Genomic DNA, 23,987 nt, shown 5'->3' with positions numbered 1-23,987 from the left:
CCACTTTGGCTCTAGTTGACTTCGTTTTCTACTTCCCTGATCTTTCTTATTCGTGTTTTTGGGTTTCCCCGCCCCCACCCAGCATTGTGTGTTTTTTTGTAAGATGCCATAAATTCCTAACACAAAACTAGATGTAAACAACAAAAGGATGTTTCTAGTTGATCACGTGCCAGCATTTCTTGCCTGGTACTTGATTATCTCCTTGAGGACGGGGATTCTGTCTCCCTCATTAGGATACGGTATTTATTTTTGCAATCGACTTACTACTCAGCATTGTACGCAATAAATTTCTCCATAAATGTCTGTATATATAATGTATCCCACTGAACTAGTTTCTCTGAGCACTGTCTTTGATTCAAACAACAGTTCTCCCTCCGTTCTGCAATCGCTCAGGCAAGAGGTGCTGAAATCTCCAAAGGCAAGCATTTGCACAGGAAATATCAGGCTTAAGAAGATCTGCCAGGTCATGAATAGATAAGAGTCATCCCAACTAGCTAGCTTAACTTTCAAGGAACAAACAGATGGTCAATAGTTCGTTAAAATCACTGTAAAACAAGATGAAAATGGTCTCACTCGAAAGAGGAATTTCACTGCATCTAGCTGAAGTTCAGGATCAAGCTGAATGAAACCGGGCTGTTGAAGAGTAAACTGGATAATTATATCTTGCCTGGTCTCCACTGGACACCCAAAGGGAAGAAAATGAGAAATGAAAAGCTTTGGTTTTTCTTCGGAAACGGTCCTTCTCCGGTTCGAGTTTGTAGGGAGCCCTAATGAAGTAACGCCAAGTGAAAAACGCGGGTGGCTGACCCAAGACTTGATCAACACAACATCTGCTCAGTTTGGTTCGGTGATCATCTCCCTGTCTGTTCTGTGCAAGGCACTGCCCCAGGCAAGATGCGAACGTGAGGGGGATAGAAGCAGGTGGGGGAGGCCAAAATGAACAACACACAGAAGACATGAATTCTGGCCCCAGAAATTGGGGAGGAGCTCATGGAGCTTTGGATGGGGAGTAAGTCGGAGATCCAGTAATGGAAGGATGGTTATTATTCTAGGAGGAGGAAACCCAAGCACGAAGGCATGATGACAGAAATTGTGCTCTGTAGTTGGTAAGGCGGGTTGGATGGCTGGACCATTGGGGTGACGTCACATTACCAAAATATTAAAATATTTGGAGATACATGGGTGAACTGAATTATCGCCTCAGTTCCACATAGACGATTGGAGTCCTGGACAGCCTGATCCAGGCCAGGGAACTCTATCTCATGCATGTTATGTGGGTACTGGGGGGAGCTCATGGAAGTCCATGCTTTCCCATTCCCTCCCTCCACCCTCAGTATGCCAGGACCATTTCCACAGACCTCCTGGGAAGCCCAGAACTAATACTGTTATCTCATTCATATGGAGGAGTGGTTCTTTTTTTTTCTATATCAAAAATTTCATTAATATTAGCACTTCAGATCCAAGATGATCTTTTCAAGGCATATTTCTACTGTATGAGTGGTTCTTAAGATACATTCAGTGGAATCCTAAGATTCCTTTGGAAACACCTCAGGGTTTCCCTGGAATGCAGAAGGAAATACATCAACATGGGGAGGAAATAGGAGCAAACACTCACCCCATTTCAAAGAGAGCAGATCTGCATTGGTCCATTTTATATATTAGCCCTCTGCATAGGACTTCATTTGGAAAAAAAAAAAAAGGGGGTGATTCCATATCATGAAAAAAAACAAAGCAATAAAATACTGTCATAATCTAATATTCAGGAAACAGTGCCAACCTGTGGGAGTGGGAAGGACATGAAGGAGGGATATAGACATCCAGACATCAATATTAATGACTGGAATAATTGCTTTTGTAAAATATCAGGAATTGATTTGAATTTGCTTGGGGGAGGCAGTCTCAAATCTACACCTAAGTATAACTTTGAATGACTTTTACCGTTCTGAAAAAAAATGGAAGAATCCAGTGCATGGAGAGAAGATACATTTCTCGTGCCTCGGGCAAGCCATACATAGGAGAACTTCAGTAATACTACCTATATTTACGGAGAACTTACTCTATGGCAGGTGCTGTGCTAAGCGTCTTTATGTCCATTAAGGCTAGTCTTTATGACAAATCAAAAGGTTATCATTGCTTTAATCTATATTTCTTTTAAATAAGAAAACAAGGTTCAGAACGTTACGTAACATCCCCCAATCACACATTTAATAATAATTAATAAGAGGGGTAATTCATAACAATAGGAACAGCTGATAGACATGATACAAGAAGTTTCCACTGCCTTCAAGTCCAATTTCAAGGGCAAACACTGGTTATGGGACCCAATAGTGTTATATTGGAAAATTCCACAGGAAGAAATTCATCCATCTGCCACAGCTACCGCAAACTTCAGATCTTTTACTTTATGACTCTTTCTTATCTCTTGTCTCCTTTCCCCACAAGAACTACAATATAGTGTTTTTTTAAGCAATGAGATGGGTGAGATATACCAAGCATTACATGTAAAATACGTGATTAATGGGACTGTAATTATGTCTTATCAAAATTTTTATCAAACTATTATCAAAATTTTATCTTACTTTATGACAATAGCCCCAAAACTTCAAAGAAATATATTAAAATTTTTATCTTAAAAAAAGATTTCTATTATCAATCAAATATTACGTTCCAGATTACTTTAGGCCAGTGTCTCTTGAGTTCTTTCCTATCCCTCATCTCTCAGCCTCAGTAACTCATTGTTAAACAGAAATAGGCCCATCTTGAAGACCGGTGTCACGATTACAAATAATGGCCATAAAACATGTCCTCTGAGGCCTGGTCCATGGTAGGTATTTGTGCTGTGATGTTGATAATCATTGTAAGGTATGTGTCTTTCTCCTCTACTTGAATATAAAGTCCCAGATGGAGTAGGTGTTCTGTTCCGTTGATAATTATTTCACTGCTTTGTGAGTTTGTTATTTTACAGGTACTGTGAGCTTGACAATCTAGTTAAGTCCACAGCACTTGCACGTGAGAACTGGGAAGGAGGAGGCATGGGGCCTGCCCAGGGCACACACCTCTAACAGTTCCAAGACGTGGGAGCCAAAGGAAAGCAGATGAGAATGTGAAGCAAAAGAGGAGTGGGGAGGGAAGGAAGGACAAGCACCCAAGAAGATAAAGGGAAGAACAGAGCAAATGGGGGCTTTTCACTCTTTACTGTCAATGTCCAAATGCCTCCTCATCTGAATGGTTCTTGTGCTTCATGACCAGCAGAGTCTTCCCTCCTCTCATCCCATGACTCTCCCACTCAGGTTCTTGGCAGACGACTCTTTTCCGCCGCCCCCTCTTGCTGCCCCAGGCTGACACGAGCTTCCCCTCGTGTGCATTCTGCATTCTGCCATGCTTTCTTCTGCTCGCTAGGCTGGATCTGTGCAGAAGTTCCGTCCATGTTTGCTGAACTGGACTGCTAGAAGGTTCTGCACCTCTCACAGATCCAGGGTATAAAGGGAAGTGTATACTCCTCCTGGGGATGAACTCGCATCATCCAAGTTCTACGCAGCTGACACCCAAGCAAACCTGGTGAAATATGTCTTGGTGACCTCTCTGTCCTCGTTTGGGACGGCCAGAAGTGGATGTTAATAAGCCTCCTTTTGCAAGCCATTTTATGAAGTGGTTTAGTCAGAGCAGAATCGAAGCATCCATCTCAGAGGTGGTTGTGGAGAGCACCAAGTCACCATCTGAAAGCCACCTTCTAGCTCCGAGGGCCTTTGTCCACCTGGTCTGCAAGGCCAATAACTGTCTGCACGTTGGTGAGAGCAAAGCCTCCGCGGCCTGGAGCTGTCGTGCACTGGAATCCCTCCCCGTGTGCGACTCACGTGTCAAAAGGCAGCGAAGGGACAGAGTAGCTGAGCACTAACAGCTAGTGAAGCTGCTGTGCTCCTCACACCTCCTACCTGCAGCCCTCCAGGTCCCCAGAGTAGGGACCGATCAGATTATGGTCCCCACGACTGTGCCAGTATCAAGTGCTTTATGTCGTAAAGACACAGGCTCGCCTGCAAGGCTTGGCAACAGCGAAACACTTAGCACGAGGGCAGAGGACCTAAAGAACTTGGCCTACACCTGCTTTGTACGTGCAGAAGGAGCTTATGTTCTAGGGCCCGCAGATCCATGAGCACAGCTCCAGAGATGTATTTCAAAGATGCAAGGGCCATCTGACCGTGTAGGGGATTGAGTACAAAGGGTCTTTGAGCTGATAATTGTCAAGTTCTCTTTCAGAGAAAAGTCTTTAGGAATAACTTCCCTGGAGATGCCCTTGATATCCGGAAATCTGTTGCGAGTCGGCTCTCCTAAACCGCCTGATGCAGCTTTGTCGTGGGGGCCGTGCATGTAGGATGTTTGACAGCAACCCCAGCTTCTACCCATGACACGCCAGTGGCAGCACCCTCCTCCTCCCAGCGGTGACAATCGAGGTTGTCTTCAGACATCACCAAATGTTCCGTGGGGAGCAAAAATGTCCTCGGTTGAGAACCACCCGTCTACAGAGTGGTAACTCTCATCTCGAGCTGTAAAATGAAACCTAGTGCTGAAACCTCACTCGAAATACAGTCGGAGCGACCCTGACGACACCCCATCTAGCTGTTCAAGATTTCAAGTTGGTTGCATTTTTCCCTAAGCCTAGTGCTAGCCCACCAAGTCCTTTAAACTATCGCAACTCATTGAATGCAAAGGACCCAATGTCTCCCTGGGGGCGATATTGACATACATGACAATGGCTTCTTCCGGGTCATTCATTAAACCAACAGATTTTTATCAATCAATATGCCAGGTTATAAAGTTTTGGAAAAATCCATCTGAAGCTTCTTATGCAGTAAAGTCCCTTTCCTGTCTCAAAGGAAAGAAAACCCATATATTTTTTTAAGCTACTAACAATCAGGTCTTCCGTACTGTTTCTGGGTAATGTGGTCACTTATTATCCTTGGGCTCGATCACCCTTCTGCCTGTTCAGGGCTTTACTTTGTGTTATCTCTGTGTTAACAGGAGCACAGCACGATGCTTTGCAGTTATCACAACGGAGAGCCTTTCTCCAGATAGCGGGATCCAGAGAGCCAGAAGCAAGCGCAAACTGCTGATGGAATGCCTACTGTCTGTCGGATACTCTTCTGCGGATTTCACGTATACTAGCAACTCGGACCAAAAGTTAGCGTTAGACAACCTCACAGACAAGGAAACTGCAATCATGAGACATATGAGAAAAATCCATGCAAACTCAGATTGCCACCCGGGATGGCAAAGGAAGGCTCTACCTCATCAAGAGAGGCCCACAGACAAAATACTTAGAGTGCACACCAACAACGTAGGCTGATAGCGTATGTCCAGAACCGTGGCCCTTTGCCGTGGAAATTACTCTCTGCTGCTGCATCACCCCAGCGCTTTACATGTAAGTCTGCTGTGCCCTTTACACGTACTGCCTTACCTTATCAGGACCTCTCTGGGTGTTTTCTTCTCCATCAGTCAAGGGCAGGCCCTTGAGGATCCGGCCCTGCCTGTCCCCGGGGGCAGTTCGGTTCTCTCTGCCGCACAGACACTTGGTACTAGGGCCGGGCGCCTACGGACTCTTCTGTTCGTCCTCTTCATCGTGATTTCCCCACCAGTGATGTTTGACTTGCAGCTCAGCGGCCACCCTCTCTACGGCGAGTTCCTCAGCCACGCCCTCCGAATTAGTCATCCAGTGCCCTGGGGAGAACTATTCCAGAATACACAGGCTTGATCATTATTTCTTAGTTCCGGGACAGTATTACTCCCAATAAGCGTTGCATTCTAACACGCTGTTCAGGCACAGAGTCTGCTTGTGTGACTGGGAATCGGAGACTCCTCCCAGTCCTCAAGAGAAGGATGATAAATAAAGTGGCGGACAGAAGACAGAATGCTCACACCTGGCCCGGGCCCCGGTCCGGTTAATATCCTGCCTCGTCTTTCACACCATGCTCTGTGCTCCCTGCAGAGACATGAAATAGCATCTGAGGGAAAATACCGTGGGTTAAATAGAACAGCACGGATAAAAAGGCCTCCTGTGGGTAGACCCATTCTTCTCTGGGCCTTGGCCATAAATCCAGATAATAGCACCTGCGTCTTTCCAGTGCAAAAGGAAGTTGTGAAGGTCATGAACAAACGTAAGAGTTTTGACCTCAGGAGGCACTTGCTACTTGTATTATTATCTTACCCACATAGTCAACAGTTGTTTTTCGGTAGATGCTATGCTAGGGGCATAGTGCTTGTTGGGCAGAAAGGAGGACACATAGGTTAACAGGACCTTGACCTGCTCCTGAAGGGCTTGCAATAAAGCCCCGCAAAGCAGGGCTCCATGGACTGTGCTTGGCCTGTGGGTTGTTGGTGACGCTTTGTGATGAATAAGAAGGGAAAAATGAGAGCAAGCATTCAGAAACGTGTATAGAAAGTCGTTATGTTTGTTGAATCTAATAACAAAAATTCAAATTTTCATTGTATGTCTTCTTTCTCATTCATTTCTACAAATACTAGCCTCATTTTACAAAGGTAAGTGTCCTCAGTGGATTGTAACTAAAAAACAACTTGTCCTTAATCACTGACAGTTTGAGCAACACCGGTCAAATATACACAGGATTAAAACAGAAGGCAGATAAAAATAAATGTCCTAAAAAGCTGAAATAGTTCAATGGTACACAGGAGGGGAGGAAAATTCTGGAAAAGATGGGTGCAAATGTACAAGAAGGCTAGAAATTACACGACTTCACTCTCCAGGCCGAACAAAAATAATCGAAAGAAATAAAAATAACAAAGAAATGATGATTGACACTGCTAGTAGATAGGGTCCCAATGTGACAGTTTAAATAACCAGAAATATCATTAAGGTATGAAACTATTGGCACCACATGCAAAGAAGATTCTGGAAATCTTATCAAAGTTTCCTTCTGGAAGGAATGAAGAGAGTTGGTTGAAAACAAGCAAGGAAATTCTCAAACATATCCACCAGTGTCTCAGCCTGAAGAAGGATAAGAACTGGGCACTGGGGAGGACTCCCTGCGAGCAAGTCCTTCAGTGTGCTTTCTAGGGTCACCTTTCTTTACCCCATAAACAAAATTTTAAGGCCACAGGGGTGGAGTTGGAGGAGCAGATAAACTTAGTAACAGCTTCCGCTAGCCTGGCAGATGGCAGAAGCCAAGTAACAATATTGCAGCAGCAAGTGCCTGGCAGACAACGAGTCCAATTCAAAGGAGGAAAACGCCTGTCACCACACCAGACCAGCCGCTGGCCAGCTGCAGGCTTTCTCTGGAACGTGGACTCTCTAAAGGAGACTGCTCACACCACAGATGGGAACAACCGAAGTCTGAAGGATGCCGGGTCCTTGGGATGGAACCTGCTGTGTCTTGAGTGAGGCGGTGTCTGGTGCGGGCGTTTCAACCAGACCAGCAGTGGACCAGACTGAGGCAAAGCTACCCTGCTTGAGAAGCGGACAGAATATCCACATGGAGCCCAGGCTCACGTTGCAGGAGAAGAGTGGACACATTTCAGGTAAACGTCATTTGTCTGGCTGACAGGCAGACAGACTACCCACCTTTTAAAAAATGAATGAGGAGAAAAAAATAAAAGGGAAAGAAGGAAAGAAAAAAAGAAAAGAAACATTAGCATGTTTCCTGCATGAAAATTCTGTTCCCGGACGACAAGGGCTGGAGCAGGAAGAGTGAGAGAGGAAGGACAGAGAGGGGGAAGAGGGAGAGAAGAGGGTTTCATTTTAGAAGAATTTCAATTAAAAAAAAAAAGGCAATTGTACTGAATTCTCAAATAGATTTTAAAGCATGGGTGAAATAAACGGCCAAGATGTGGCAAGTCAATACAATGGTATAGTGAATAGGGGTTTAGCAAAACTTAGGAAAGATACAGGGACTAAGTCATGCTTTTATAGGACATAAAACCACATCCAGAGCAAGGAGCAGAATCACCGCCACAGGAAATGTGGTTTAGAAAACACAAGAAATGTAGCAAATAATGGTAAATAAATACAAAATGTTAAAAGGAAGAATGGCAGCTCTAGAGGGAAAGACAACATCTATACTGACATATAGTCCGCATATTAAGCAGTCATAATAATTTAGGATATATACTTATATATCTGGCAAATGAATAATTGGTGATTGTTTTTATTAGAATAAAACAAATATTCACATGAGGAAGAACTACATGTACGCACTGAAAGGGTTGACAGATCCTGGAAAATTTGATACACATTGAACAAGGCCGAGAAAAAAAATTCAGTCAAATTCCTGTACTTCAGTGATCGAGAGAATTCTACAAGTATCTATGCAGACGAAAAGAAGTCGCTTAAGAGAGGAAAAGAAACCAGGCACATGTTCCAGAGAGTGAGACACCAGGTAATAATGATGGCGGCAGGTCAAGGCCATGGGCTTTGAGGCAGACACGCATGGCTTGTCCATTCATTTGCTGTGCTACCTTGTACTTGGGCCAGCTACTTGAACCTTCTGGTTCTCAGTTTCCTCATGTGTATGCAAGGATGTATAAGAAAATCTTGGGGCGCCTGGGTGGCACAGCGGATGGGTGTCTGCCTTCGGCTCAGGGTGTGATCCTGGCGTTCTGGGATCGAGCCCCACATCAGGCTCCTCCGCTATGAGCCTGCTTCTTCCTCTCCCACTCCCCCTGCTTGTGTTCCCTCTCTCGCTGGCTGTCTCTATCTCTGTCAAATAAATAAATAAAATCTTTTAAAAAAAAAAAGAAAGAAAGAAAACCAGCCACTGCATACTTTTCTAAATTCAGAGAGGTCATGAAGAGACAGACTATCTATCAAAATACGGAAGCCAAAGAAATCACCGCCAATGCATCAGAATCCTCAAGAGAGTTGCTGGAGATACGAGGAGAAGCCTCAAGAAACTGAAGAGGGAGGGCGACTTTATACACATCTCTAGTCCCCATCGGGTCAAGTAGGAAGCAAATTAACAAGCAGGAGTGGATTTAAATGGTGTAATCAGTTAGATAAATATCTGCTTTATGTCCCACAACCAAGAATATATATTAGTAAGCTCAGGCAGCATGTACAAAAATGTTCCAAAGTACTTTAAAAAAAATCCCAAGAAGTAAAAATAGTACAGGCTGCGCTCTTGAATCGCATGCAACGAAACACAAAATATGCAAAAGAGCAACTACTACCCACAGCAAAGCCCCTGCCCAAATGAAAAATAAGAGTAAAAAGTCTCCGCGGTATCTCCAGTGTTCAAGGGGACATCAAAACCACAAACGTAAACCATACGGAAAACAGAATGAGACCGTTTCACCCGAAATTCTGTAGGAAATGGCAAAAGCTCATCAGGTAAAGATCCAATCCTCACACACATTTGTTATTAAAGCAAAAGTGTAGAAACAGCCAGATGAGCATTTCCTCAAAAGTAGAACACACTACAAAAATAATTAAGGCAGCACAGGGAGGGATTCGTAAAGATAAAAGTAGAGAATTGATAAAGGAGAAAGTGCAAGAAGTGATCCTTTGAAAGCCCAGCAAAACAGAGAAACCAGTGGATAGTTTAATCAGCAGTCAAAAGAGGGACAGACCGCTCAATACTCAGAGCCAAGAATGGGGAAGAAAAAAACACCCGCAAATTTAGACTATTAAGAACCAATAAGGGGACACGAAAAGATATTCACGTTCACAAATAATCACAACACAAATCAAACTAACATTGAGATAACACTTTTAGCCATGAGATTGGCAAAGATATGTCACTCTCCAGGTTGGGGGGTGGGATGGGGGACAAGGAGCCTGGTTTTGAACTTGGTGCGGGTAAAAATCCATACACCTCTTCCGGAGGGAGATTTGGTAATATGCACCAGACTTTTGGGGCAATATGCCCGTAGCCTTTGACTAAATACCTTCACTCACACGGATATGTTTTAAGAAGATAATCAGACACACACATGCCCACGTGTGGCACAAGCAGCAAAACTTAACATTCGATATCTGAGAAAACATGTGCCTTTTAAAAATTATGTTGTCGATTTGCATTTATTGACTTGGAAAGATGTCTACAGTATGTGAAGTGAAAAAAAAAAGAAACATGTAAATGCAAAATTATAAATTCAAGAACAAATACTTTGAATACCTGCTATGTACCACACATCCACCCAGGAGCTGTAGGGAGCAGCAATGGCTAAGACAGAGAAAGTTCCTGCCCTCATACACATTGGAATAAAAGCCTAAGCCAGCACTATCACGTAACACGTACCTGAGGGAAATAGTCACCATCTATGAACAGTAGTTATCTGTATGTAGTAGGATTTGGGTAATTTTCTGCTTTCTTCTTCATTTCTCGGTATTGTTTCATAGTTTTATTTTATTTTTTTAAAGATTTATTTATTTGAGAGAGAGAGAGAACATGAGTGGGTGGTGGGGCAGACAGAGAGAATATTCAGCAGACTCCACGCTGAGCCCGGAGCCCCATGTGGAGCTCGATCCCACGACCCATGAGATCAGGACCTGAGCCAAAATCAAGAGTTAGACACTCAACCAATGGAACCCAGGCACCTCTTGTTTGATAGTTCTAGAATGCACATATCCAGTGATTTCATTCAGGCACAAGATTTGTTTTCTGAGAGGTATAGAAATCACTTCTTGAGAACTTGGTGGACTTGGCATTTGAGCAGGGTTGGAAAATAAGGGTAGAATTGGCATTTATTGAGACTTCAGTGGGTATTTCCCATTATGATCAATATATTATCATTGTTTATCAAATTGAAAATGAGAACAATACACCTGTCCATTAGGAACATACAGTGACTCTCACACAAGATTTCGTGTCTGGATTTAGCAAATCTAGAAGACTTTTGAGTCTCCCTCATCCAAAGATGAATGCAAAAATCAATTGACTACAGCCCTTTGAGGCCTTAAATAATCAAAGTTTCTCCAGGCAAGGTGAAAGAGCCAACGGCTAACTCCGTGTGGCTCTAGGTGGAGGCAAGTCTACTGCAAAAAGTAGCAATTTCTTAGATTTCCGTAACCTCTTTTCCTTTGGAAAAGCAATAAAATACTTGAAAAAGAAAAAAATGCATGCTTGAAGTTCAACTTATTTTTCATGTTTGACTTTAATTTGGGGACTACACACTTGGTATTTTGATATTGACATCTGTTTTATGTTTTGATTATTCTTAAATGTGCACTTCAGCGGATGTGAACTCCTCAACTTTTGGGTGACGTCTGTCATCTGAACCACAAAACTGTCTGCGGTTTCCCCAGGAGCCCATCGTGGGAATAACGGGGTTCGCTGCCTTCCTCAGTACCACGTTCATTCGTCTTCTTTATAAGGCTGACATTAGTGTTGGAATGTCCTGATGGCTACTGTCTTCCGGAAGCTGTTTGAATCTTCTTGGCCTGGGTCAGAGGTTTAACTCAGGGCAGAAGATTGTCAGTGGCCCCATGTTCTTATGTCCCTCAGAGCATGTCTGTTCTACCCTTCGGCCCATCTGTCTGTTAGGATACAGTTTCCCCCATTCAACCTTCAAATTGAAAATGAGTGTGTGGGGGGAGGGGGGAGGGTGCATCTCATAGGTGCTCTGGAGTAAAATGTGAGAGAGGCTTGAAGACGCAAGTTTTGAAAATAATGAATCGTGTTTTGATGTAATAGTTTGGCCTGAATAAAAGGAGCTTAAACAAGATAGAAGTTTTATTTTCAACTAGATAAGAAATTAGAAGCTAGAGCACCTAGACAACTTGACAGAGTCATCAGACATTTTGTCCCAATATCCCTCGGTGGGCCCTTCTCTTCATGGTACAAGATGACTGCTGAAGATCTAGCCATCTCGTTAGCCTTCCAGACAGCAGATTAAAGGAAAGAATAGGACACCTTCTCTCCCTTTTTTCGAGACATCCCACCAATCCCACACAATACTTCTGTCTAAATCCCAGTTTAGTTACTTGGCTCCTATGGATACAAGGAAAGGTAAAGGAAACAGTCTTTTTAACCAAGTGATAATGAGCCAGCTAAAAATCAGGACCCTTTTTAATGAAGAATGGGAGAATGGATAGAATATTAGGAGGCAACATGTAGGCACATACCGGCCCAGGTAGGCATAATTGTAATAACTGTTACCAAAATTCTTCTGAGGAAAGGGGCTATCACTACTGAGGTGCCACCAGGTACCAATAAGGCAAGATCTAGAGAAAAAGGGCAGGACTGAAGTCAGGCTGAATCTCAAATGGAAAGATTCTGACTTTGGCTGTTGTGCCCAAAAAAGAAGTGGGGTGAAGATCAGTCACCAAGAATATGTGAAGGGGCCAGAGAATTCTGAAAGGTAGTGCAGTGAGTTTTGAGAAAGAAAAAGAAGGAAAAAGAAGGGGAGGAGAGGGGAGAAAAAAATATCTCAGTGGTAAAGCAGCTAGATGGATTTGTCGAACAGGAATGGCCAATGTGCAAACCCAGCCCCTTCTGCCCAAACTTACTACATTCACAAAGCCCCTGTGGAGGGTGTATGCTGTGGGATGAGGGTGTAAATCTAGAAAAAAGCCTCGGAAGGACGCTCAGCTGGGTCAGTGTACTCCACGGGGGGACAGTGAACACGAGATCACATGAAGCAGAAGCAGTAGTTTCAAGACAAGTGTGGGTAGAGAACAAGAGACCTGCCCCCCAACCCCACCCCGTAGTCGCAAACATCTGGGGCTCTGAGGAACAGACATACTGCGAGTCATGACGTGGCATTCTGAGCCAATTCTCTCTAGAACTTTAAGGGCACTTCCACGTGACTTAAGTTGCCATTAAACGTTGGCTTTTCCCTCATGTCAATCTCCCAATGTACATGTGAAGAGCTTGGAGAAATGTTTATTTGAGCTTTAATAAAACATAAGCTTTATAATGAAGAAAAACAAAGTTAAATGCCATACAGCTGGTTAGTGGTTCAACTGGAACCAGAACCCGTGCTTCGTATGGTCTCCTTTATTTAGGAGGGAAATATGTGTCATTATCTCATTAACCAGAGAGGTTCTGGAGTGATGTGCTCGAATGCATGGCTGAGTCTAAGCTTGGCAGACAGAGCTCCCTCATCAATTAGTAATGTCTGCGCTGTGCTTTGGACGTGCGGCGTGAGCTGCCATGCGGCAGATGTACTGTCCTCCTCAGACCACGATGACACTCTAATTGCTGGGATTTACAGCAATGCCATTAGGTGTAATAGATGTAATCGGCCATGAATGTTCAGACTTGCTAGGAAGAGGAACTTTAAAATTGCATAATTTTGACTGAAGTCCTGTCTAAAGTGGGGCAGAAGATCAAAAGACACACTCTATGACTTGCAGATACTTTACTTTATCTAGTCCAATCTGCACTGTGATACTTCGACTTCTTCCATAACATTCTATTAAAAAGTCAGCCATCCCTGGCATTCCTCACGGAGCTAGAATAATAATAAACCTGGCAAGAGCAAATAGCATGGGCAAAGCCTCCACTATGTGCCTCATGTTATGCTAAACACTTCACAGAACACTGTCTTACCTAATTCTCTCAGTGACCTATGAAGTTCATGTTCCCATTATCCTCATTTCCTAGATGAGAAAACTGACAGCAAAGGTTAAGTCTCCCGCCCAAGGTCTGACAGCTGGTATGTGTTGGGTCTGTGATTCTCACTCTATTGGTCACCCACATCTTGCTGTCTCTAGGAATGACCACGGGGAGCAGAGTCCCACCAATTCACGGGAACAGGAAAGATTTCCATTCCACATCTGAGTCCTTCCCAGGGACTTGATCAGTGCCTGGGTGGACTCCTATCCATAGAAGCAGCTGGGAGGGTAGTGGAATGTTCATTCTCAAGCATCTTATTGACTTGGTTCCTATTAAGAAGGGATTCTCATTAGTGAAATCTGGAAGAACAAATATTTTTCTAAAAATATTTCCTTCCCCACAGCACTCCAAGAAAGAGACCAAATGTCCTCAGGCTAAGGTTGGATTGTAGTAACTAAGGCTTCTAAGTAGATAATTCCTATACTCTCTCCCTGAGGGACGAATTAAGAATTTATTGATCCTTCCCCTCATTAGTGTTTCAGTCAATGGAATGTGATTTTGTCACTAATATTCCAGTAGGAATTTTCCAGAGTGATTAATGAAGACAAATCCATAGATCCCAATTAATGGCAGGTGACTGCTTTCAGGTCAGGAAAGGCACAAAGTCTTGGGGATACATTTCTCATCTCCTCTAGACACAACAGTGTGAGGACATAGAGTGTCTGTCGTCTAACCCTACTATGCGCTCATTCACTCATTCGTTCCTTCTGCCTCACCCCTAATATTACAGACCCATAGGATGTGCCAAGCCCTATTTTGGGCACCAGGGATGCAGCAACAGATAAGCCATAAAAGGTTCCTGCCCTCTCAGGATTCATAAGTTCATTGTAGGAGACAGACAGACAATACACAATGACCAACGTTCCTAAAAATAATTTCAGATGGTGCAATGTCCACAAGGAGATAAGAAGTGACTCTCAGAGGAGCTTTAAGGACCTCTACAAAAATCTATAACACCCAACTAGACCATTCCTTAGAATAAACTCTAATAAGGCCATGCAAAGCCCATGAATTGTGAAGAGGCAAGGCCATCTTCCTCTTAAAAATGGGTCGCATGCTGTAGGATTCATTATCCATAGTTTCACACTGGCTCTTTTCCACCCCTGACCCAAAAGGAAGAAAGCTTCCATCTGGCCTGGCATTTTTCAAAAATGATGCAGTCATGAAGAATGAGAAGACAAAAAATAATAAACTCCAGAGCTTGCCCTGAGAATAATGTTTTACGAACAGGATGTGTCATAAATATGAAATGGCAAAGAAAGATATTCCAGGATTTGTCCTTTGTCCTTTGTTAGCCAGACAGATAATGAGTTACCATCAGGGAATTTTGTTTTCTCATTTAAGCATGAGCTACATATAACTTCCATACTTCTGTGAAAAGGAACCCTATAAATCACAAGTTATTGTTTCCTAGAAACTGGGATTATACAAGCAAGAGCCAAACAAAACCCTTTGTTTCATGAGCTTGCAACTTTTTAATTAAATACCACTTTAAACTCACACATGCATAAGCCAAATGTTCTCAATCCATTCTGCCTTCCAGCCTGGTGTCCAAGCTCCATTTTCTGTCACTGTTGCTGTGGTGGGGGTAGGATCCTTGCATTTATTTGTCTTATTTTTTTTTCCTATATCAATTTAGGTGAACTTAGGAACACAGATCACAGGACAGGGAATAGTTCTTAACATATTTTTTTGTAGTCATCATGACCAAGGACCAGGCCATACATGTAAGACTATAAACAAATAAGGAAGTGAAGGAGGTAGAGAAGGGGAAGGAAAGGAGGAAGGAAGGAAGGAAGGAAGGAAGGAAGGAAGGAAGGAAGGAAGGAAGGAAGGAAGGAAGGAAGGAAGGGGGAAGGGAAGGAGGGAAGGAGGGAAGGGGAAAGAGGAAGCAAGGAAGAAAGAAAGAAGAGGCTCCTTAGCATGTAAGGACCTTGTAAACCAAAAACACTTAATCCGACCCCTCCAGATCATTGAGGCAGAATCTAATTAGTTTTTCACCACTGTCTCTGTTTCCTTTGTCTTTGGCATACTTCTAAATTGCATTTCCCAATTTCACATGAGGACATGTGGCTAATTCCCCACAGAATGTGGGCAGAAGGGATGTGCATTCCTTCTAGGAATGGCCCCTAACATCTCCTGCTCTGTTCCTCATGTTTTCTCCCCTCTCTCTTGCTGGCTACATGCAAAGGATCGAGTGGAGCGCTCTGAGGCCCTGGAAGGTGAGAGCCACACATGAAGACACCTGGGTCCCTGAATGACTGCGTGGAGCCCAGCACTCCCTTCATACGGGACTGTGACATGAGAAAGAAAGCAGAACACCAAGAGAGGAGAGTTGTTGCCATATCGTTAGCCAACCCTGAACAATACAGTCCAGTCTTAGTCTGCCCGGGCTATCACAAAGTACCATAGACTGGGGGGTTTAAACAGCAAACATTGATTTCTCGCAGTTCTGGACGCTGAGAATCCAAGATGAAGATGCTGGCAGACGTGGCGTCTGATGAGAACCCACTTACTGGTTCATCAAGGGCGGTCTTCTTGCTTTGTCCTCACATGGCAGAGAGATGAGGGAGCTCACTGGGGTCTCTTATTTAAGGACGCTGACCCCAGTCCATGAAGCTCTGTTCTTATGACCTAGTCACCTCCCAAAGCCCCACCTCCAAATATCATCATTGGGGATTAGGATTTCAAATTATGAATTTGAGGAGGGGCACAAACATCCAGTCCTATAACAACTCCTTTGCTCCATTGTTCCATCCATGAAGGTGATAGTAAGATACTTGGTGGATAAATCCTCTCTTATACTATTCTCAAACATTTATGCCACGCTCCAGACATCCCTAATCTCACAGTCAGAAGATATCCCTGAATGTGAGATCTTATCCCATGACTCTAATTACAAAATTTATATTTTTAGCCAGTTTGCAACCTACCCTTCCCTACAATTCCTATTTTAAAAGGCCTTTAGGAATGAGTTCATGATGAGAAGTCAAGACAAAAAAAGTGTTCTAAATCAGCGGTCAGCAATTTTTTTTTTCTGTAAAGGGCCAGATAGAGAACATTTTAGGCTATAAGGGTCTCTGTTGCAGCCTGTCAGTACTGTCTCAGTGGCACAAAAGCCACCAGAGACAAACACAAGGAACAGGAGCAGCTATGCTTCAATCAGCTGTGATTTACAAAAACAGGCAGATTTGGCCCCTGGGCTGTAGCTTCCTGACCCCTGCTCTAAATCATTCCTACATTTTCACTAAATATGATAGAGGCCACATGTAAATGCCAGTATCGATTTCAATTCCTGTGTCATTGGTTTATATTTATTCGTTTGTTGTAAACATCATGCCTTGAGAAGTATCGGTTATGACAAATGAAGTTGTAAACACGATTTCATTTTCTCTGCGCCAGCATTCACTGTCCCTGGCACAAGGTAAGAAGCAATAAATCTTAGCTCCTTTCTACTTTCCATAAAGTTTGTCCTTGAAGGTTAGACTGGAAGTCAGATCTGAATTTAAGTCCCATTTCTTAGTCTGTGGCTTTGGTCAAGTCACTTTCTCTTTGTAAGCCTTGCTCTCCAAATCTGAAAGATGAGGAAAAGAATATATTACTCGCAGGATGTTTTGGAGGGGGAACCAAATGGAATAATGTATATATTTTGTGAAATGTAAAGCCCAGTACGGAGGTAAAAGACTATTATTATAAGCTGCCACTCCCTTCCTGGATTCCGGATTTACTTTCTTCCCACCCGAAACGTGTTTTTTTTTTCCCCCTGACAAATCCCAAGGAGGTCCACTAAATCCCCATTTAGCCTAGGCCAGGAGGCTGGTGTGGTGGGGGGTGGGGGGTGGGGTGGCACACAGACCAGCTCCACCTGTGTTCTGATTGACTGTCAGAAACCTGAGCCTTCTTTATGGGTACTAACTGGATCCAGAGAAGGCAGCTCCAACTGCCAAAAAGGGTTGCTGCTTTAAAGAGATAAAATGCAATAAACATCTTTCTGTAATGGGCATTCTCAGTATGGTTTGACCGGCCAATGACACAAGGCACTTGGCCTTGGACCCAATGATATTTGAAGTGAGCTGGGAATTGTGGTCCTATTCCCATCAAAAGAGTATTACCCTTAGTAGTCCACAGCTAAGACCTTCAAAGTGCAAAAATCAAGATTTCTTTTAGTCATGCATTAAAGTGGTAAAAAAAAAAAAAAAAGATTTGTAGATAGGATATTTACTCTGTCATTGCAAATTTTCATGTCTGCCCCATTCAGCTGGAAATTGCCACGTGTATAAAACTCCAGACTCTAGAGTAAGTCTTAGTCCTTCCTGCTGCAGGCAACCGTATACCATCTAAGAGTAGTGCACAATACCACTCTCAAAGGAACAAAAGGCTTTTTGGCTTCATCGGTGATGCTTGCATTAAAACCCGAAGGAAAAAAAAAGACTTGAAGGAAAACATTATAATTGGTTCTTGTTAACTAGTCATTCAGTACACGCCCAACAGAGTCTAGAACAGTGCCTGGCAAGAGAAGGGCTTCAACACAGATTGGCCAACAGACCAAGCCCTATAAGCTGGACCTTGTCTTGTATCTGATAAGGTAGGGATGACACATACCCAACAACTGTGCCATACTCCTCCACCTGTGTTCACAGCAGACATCGATAATTACTCAGGATGGTTTTTTCCTGATGAACCAACACAGAACAATGGTAACATCTCAACCAGGGCAGCTGCTCTGCATCCTGCATAGTCATGAGTCCGGGATGATGGACCTTCTATTTGTACTTTGCATCTCCCCAAACCAGGTCCTCCCACAATCTTAGCTAATCATAGTGAACTAATCTACTCAAGACCTCCAACTGAAAACCTGGTAGTGTCCTTGAAAACCCACCAATGGCTAATCAATCAACCAATCCTATGCACTCTAATGCCCAAAGCTAGTTTTGAATTGCTTCTATTCAGCTAGCTCCCTCATCACGAACCTGGACCATTTTTGGTCTCAATTACTTCAACAACTTTTAATGCTCCCTTACTTCTCTGTCAGCCCCCTAAGCTTTGTTTCCCATACGGCCTCAAGAGGGCCGCTATTAAAACTTAAAGAAGATCATGTCAATAGCTCACAGATGGACCACGTAAACTGCATAATCTAGATCTTCCCTCCCCTCCCCTCCCCTCCCCTCCCCTCCCCTTCCCTTCCCTTCCCTTCCCTTCCCTTCCCTTCCCTTCCCTTCCCTTCCCTTCCCTTCCCTTCCCTTCCCTTCCCTTCCTTTCCCACACCAGCTCTGCTTGCTCTCCTCTCCTTTACCGCAATGCAATTGCAACTTCGCTGACATTCTTCTGGTTCTTGGAAAACATCTGGGTCTTGGTCCCACTGAAGGCCTTCATGCATGTTCTGTTGTCTACCTATAAGTCTGCTGCCCGTGACTTTCATGACTAAGACCTGATTCTCCAGATCACAACCAAACTCCTACCTTCTCAGAGAGATCTTCCTGTATTACTCACTCAACTGCCTTCTTTTCTGTCAACCTCGATGCTCTGTTCTCTAACCTTACTCTTCCCCTGAAGACTTGGACTTATTGGGAGTTTCACACACTTGGAAGCTGCAATTTTGGGTAAAAAGGAAACATCCAGTGAAAACAGTACTACAGTAATTTCCTAGGAATTACCATGTTTCACAATGTTATTTTATTTTTTGTTTTTTTGCCACTTCTCTAAACTAATGTGGAGTAAGTTCTTTTGAGAGTGGGGACAATGTTTGCCTTGTCAGTGTTAGAGAAAAACAAGACACACACACAAAATAAACAAATACCCCTTCACTCTGTATGGTAAGAAATTCTAAACCATATTCATAGACACATTTTTTGGCATCTACCTTTCCCAAGAAATCCGTATACATGTAGAATGAACACCCCAAACATGAGTAGACCAGATCTCCATGTTGGAACCATGGACACTGTCCATGCTCACCATCTGTTCTTGATATTTGCCATCAACTGCCTTATCCAAGATACCTTGAGGGCAGGGATCACACTGGGACTTGCCCATTTTCAAATCCAGCAACTGACACTAGTGGCTGCTCCATAATTATGTTTTGAATCTGTGAAAGGACAGAGCCAGGTAGTGACCCAGACATCCAGGTTTTGTTTATTGGGTGGCCTGGATTTGGTTTAGGCTCCAGGAATCTAATAAAGGGACACCCAGAAAGATGAAATTAAATCCTTAAATGCCTGTTCATTCAATTATCCTAAGATCATTTCTAATAAAATTAGAAACAAAGAGCAATTGTGAAGGGTCTTTGTCTGTCTGCCCCCCTCCTCAAAGAGCCTCCAGGGGTAGTTTTCAGAGCTTTGGATGAGGTTTGGCCATGAAGCCCCATTGTTTGTGGTTCCATTGGAAAAGTGAGTCTCTCCTCACCCAGCCTCCATGAAAGTCTTTGAAAATGACACTCAGCGAGGGCATCCCTTGCAGAGGAACTTTGCCCTTAGGGGAAAGTTCCAGATGACAAGTCATAAATTTAGAAGGCCCTGGTCTCAGAAGGCATCCTAAGTGAGTTCAAAAATGTTCAGAAGGAAAGGGTTGTTTTAAAACTGTTCTACCAGAGGGTTCAGAAGGGAGAGGTCTATGCAGGAATATAGCCCGTTTTATTTCCTAAAGCATTCACACGTTTTCTGATCACCCAAGTCACATATCTTTTGGTATCAGTAAAGAGGATATTTACCTATCCACTTGACAGGTAGGCAAACTGAGTCTGGGGATTGCTGAGCACAGTGTCAGAAGAATACCTTGGAGGGGGGATCCCCAATAGGCCAGGCCATGTACTCCCATACCTCTTCATACTTAGAATATGGACTTGACTGGGGCACCTAGGTGGCTCGGTCAGTTAAGCGTCTGACTCTTAGTTTCAGCTCAGGTCATGATCATGGGGTTGTGAGATGGAGCCCTGCATGGGGCTCCACAATTAGCGTGGAGTCTGCTTGTCCCTCCCCCTCTGCACCTCCCCCCACTCTCTCTCTCTTTCATAAATAAATAAAATCTTAAAAAAAAAAAAAAAGGAATATGACCTTGATTGACATAACAAATGATCAGCCTGATAAATGGAGATCTCTTGTCTTAGATAAATTAGATGGATTTCAGGATGAGAGCAGATTAAGTGAAGGCCACCATAACAGAGGGAAATAGTGAGCTCAGGTACTTTGGGTAATTTGCATGAATTCTCCTGTAATTGACAATGGCACTGATCAGACAGAGAACTGATTTGACTTCCTTTTGGGTCCGGTGGACAGCTATAGGGAAGGTACAAATCACCTTACTTGTTAAACTTCCTTCCTCTTTGTACCCTTACTTTATTTCCAGCATTCAAGATACTGTCTGACATGTGGTAAACACTCAATAAATATTTGTTATATTGCTATTAATGACTATGATCCATTTACCCCTTCACTTTGGCCTCAGACATTCTCTAACTTTCTGGGATTCATATCACTGTTCTAAAATAGGTTACTTTTTTAAGCATATGTTTTGACCATCGCTTCTGCCATTGAAGGAAAATGCTAGTTGAGACCACCCTTGGTCACAACCCCAAGATATCCCTTGGTGTCTCTGAGGTGCCTTGTGCAGAGATTGGACAGCACAAGCTTCCCCCACGCCAGGTCTAAAGGAAGAAGGTACAAACAGCTGAGTATACAGCCCACGCACCAGATCCCAGTGAAGTCACTACTTTGGGGGCCCGGGACTGTCATCACTGTCGTCGCAAGTCCACGCTTCTGGACTCTCGTGCAGACACCCTGCACCTGCAGCGATGTGGGTTCAGACTCAGCGAGTCTGGGACGAGGCCTGAGATCCTGTATTTCTACCAAGCTCCCAGGTGATACCCATGCTGCTGTCGGGCGCCCACAGGCAGAGCAGCCATGTCGTAGGCATTCAGTAAGACAGCGAGAGAACTAGAGGGAGGTCATTATTAACATTCATAAGCATCACAAAGAAAATTATTCAGAATTATTATCAGTAGGAGCATTTAGGTGAAAACCCATGAAGTTACCACCGGCCAGGTTTAAATTAGACTGTTTCTGGCCCTTCGTCCTTTCAGGCGGGTTTGGCGATTCCATGTGAAGCCTCCTTCAAGACCCTCCTCATAAGCCCTAATGGAACTACAGAAGTCAAGGGCACAGTGAGAAGATATTTTACTACCCATGTATTTATGTATGGGTTTTGGGGGTTTTAAAACTGGCAATTAAAACCTTGTAAATTTGTATTATCAACAAAATAAATGTAGACGGGTTAGTTACTCATTGCTAATAAATTTGATCATTCATTTATAAAACGAATGTTCGCCCAAGAATCACAGAGCACTCTATAAATATCACTTCACTAAGCCACAAACCACCTCGACAAGGAAGGCACACAGCACCCCTGAGGGGTTCAACAAACCCTCCCGGGCCTGGGGGAGGGGAGCGCTGCCTGAACTCCAGGCCCTCGTCCCCTGCCAGCACTCGGGTTCGGCTTCTGCCCCACAGGGGCCCACTCTTTGAAGCATGATATCCGTTTGGAAGCATTTCAAATCAGCCTGCCAGGAGGCTCCGTCCCCAGATAGCCCCAGGAACCTGTCTGTGCGAGTCGGAGAAAACCCGATTTCTCTCATTGGAGAGGCTGAAGAGGACTTGCCGCCCCCTCCTTCCGCTTTCCTTATCTTGCACCCCGTCCGGGTAGTTCAGCTACTGTGCAGGAAGGAGCTCCCAACCCACCGGCCCAGCTCTGGACTCGAGCGTGGAGTTAATGAAACAGCGCTGTTGAACCCCAGTTTCCCAGGTCAATACCCCCTCGCCCAGCCTTCCCCACCGGGGGTCCTCTTCATTTCTCTCCCATCAAAGAACTCAGGAAACCCTTTGGTCAGCAAGTCCCGGTGCCCTCAGTGGAGCAGGGCTTTGGTATCTAGCAACACAGGGTGTGAATTCCAGCCCCACAGCGGAGCGGGACCATGGATCTCACGTCCCGTAGGCTGTGAATTGGGATTGTATAGCCTATGTCACCAGGAGCCTTGTGAGGATGTTCAGAAATGATGTGTGGAAGGGGCGCCTGGGTGGCACAGCGGTTAAGCGTCTGCCTCCGGCTCAGGGCGTGATCCTGGCGTTCTGGGATCGAGCCCCACATCAGGCTCCTCCGCTGTGAGCCTGCTTCTTCCTCTCCCACTCCCCCTGCTTGTGTTCCCTCTCTCGCTGGCTGTCTCTATCTCTGTCAAATAAATAAATAAAATCTTTTAAAAAAAAAAGAAAGAAAGAAAGAAATGATGTGTGGAAAGCACCTGGCTGGCTCAGCCCTCATGGGTGGAATTTATCACTGATCGGGCCGGCAGCGTGATGTTGGCCACAAATAGCAGAATCTCAGGCTAGATCAGGAATGAGTTTTGGGAACCCTAACCTGTAAAAAGGATGTGGTGCTCTGTTAACCTCTATACACACACACCTGTCACACATACACACACACACCTACATGCATGTGCCCATGTACATCTTCACACCCACACCCATCCATCCACACATGTGCACACACACATACACACACCAGCCCCTGTGCATCACTCACCCATGCTCTCCTCTCCCACCTGGTCACAGACCCCCTGCCACACACACATGTCATACAAAAAAACTCAGTCCCCAAAGCTATATTAATGCTAAAATTTCAATACCATTTTCTGATGTCAAAATCCTGGAGAAGCATATAAAAACGGACCTCCTGTCTCTGTGGTCTGTCTGCTTCTTTTGTAGACAGGGAGCACTGGCGGGGTGGCCCCTCTTTCGCTGATGTTCAAAGCAGAGTGTAGCTGCCTGCAGGGGCGAGGGGGGGCATCTGGCCTTACTGGGTATCACCTCTCACTTTCTCTTCCCTAGATCTCCACCAGACCATCTTCCTGAAACACCTTTCTGCTGCCCGCTCTGCTGGTAGGAGGACCCCAAATCTCTGCTCCCACAAAGTGTATGTTCTCAGCCCTGGTTTACTTATCCGCTGCCCTTGTTCCACCTTCGCCTGCCGACCTGGTACATGCATGTGCTCTTCGGTTTACACGAGGCCTCCCGGACGGCGGGGTAGAGGTTTATCCTCACTCGTTCTCTTTAATTACGTACTGACCTCTTCTTAACTGCGGGCCATACCTGTGTTCTCTCTCTGGATATGCAGTCTCTTGAAAGAGCAGGACTCATCCTAGAGTAATGAGCTTTATTCCAGTCTTGCATCGAGTAGGAATTTAATAAGAACTGGAAATATTCTATTCGTCACTGCTGCCTTTAGTAGATCAACATGGAGAACCATAGAATTTTTAAGCGGAGAATCAAAAATAGGAGAACATGTAGGATATTCAGCTTGCAGAGACATGCCCACAGAGCGGAGAGGATCTCGAAGCTATTTCATGTATCTTTCTATTAAAGGATTCCTGGTTTGCCC

This window comes from Ursus americanus, chromosome 14, assembly GCF_024610735.1.
Source record: "Ursus americanus isolate L20-20 chromosome 14, mUrsAme1.1.p, whole genome shotgun sequence".
NCBI lineage: Eukaryota > Metazoa > Chordata > Mammalia > Carnivora > Ursidae > Ursus > Ursus americanus.
Note: the sequence above shows the minus strand (reverse complement) of the source record.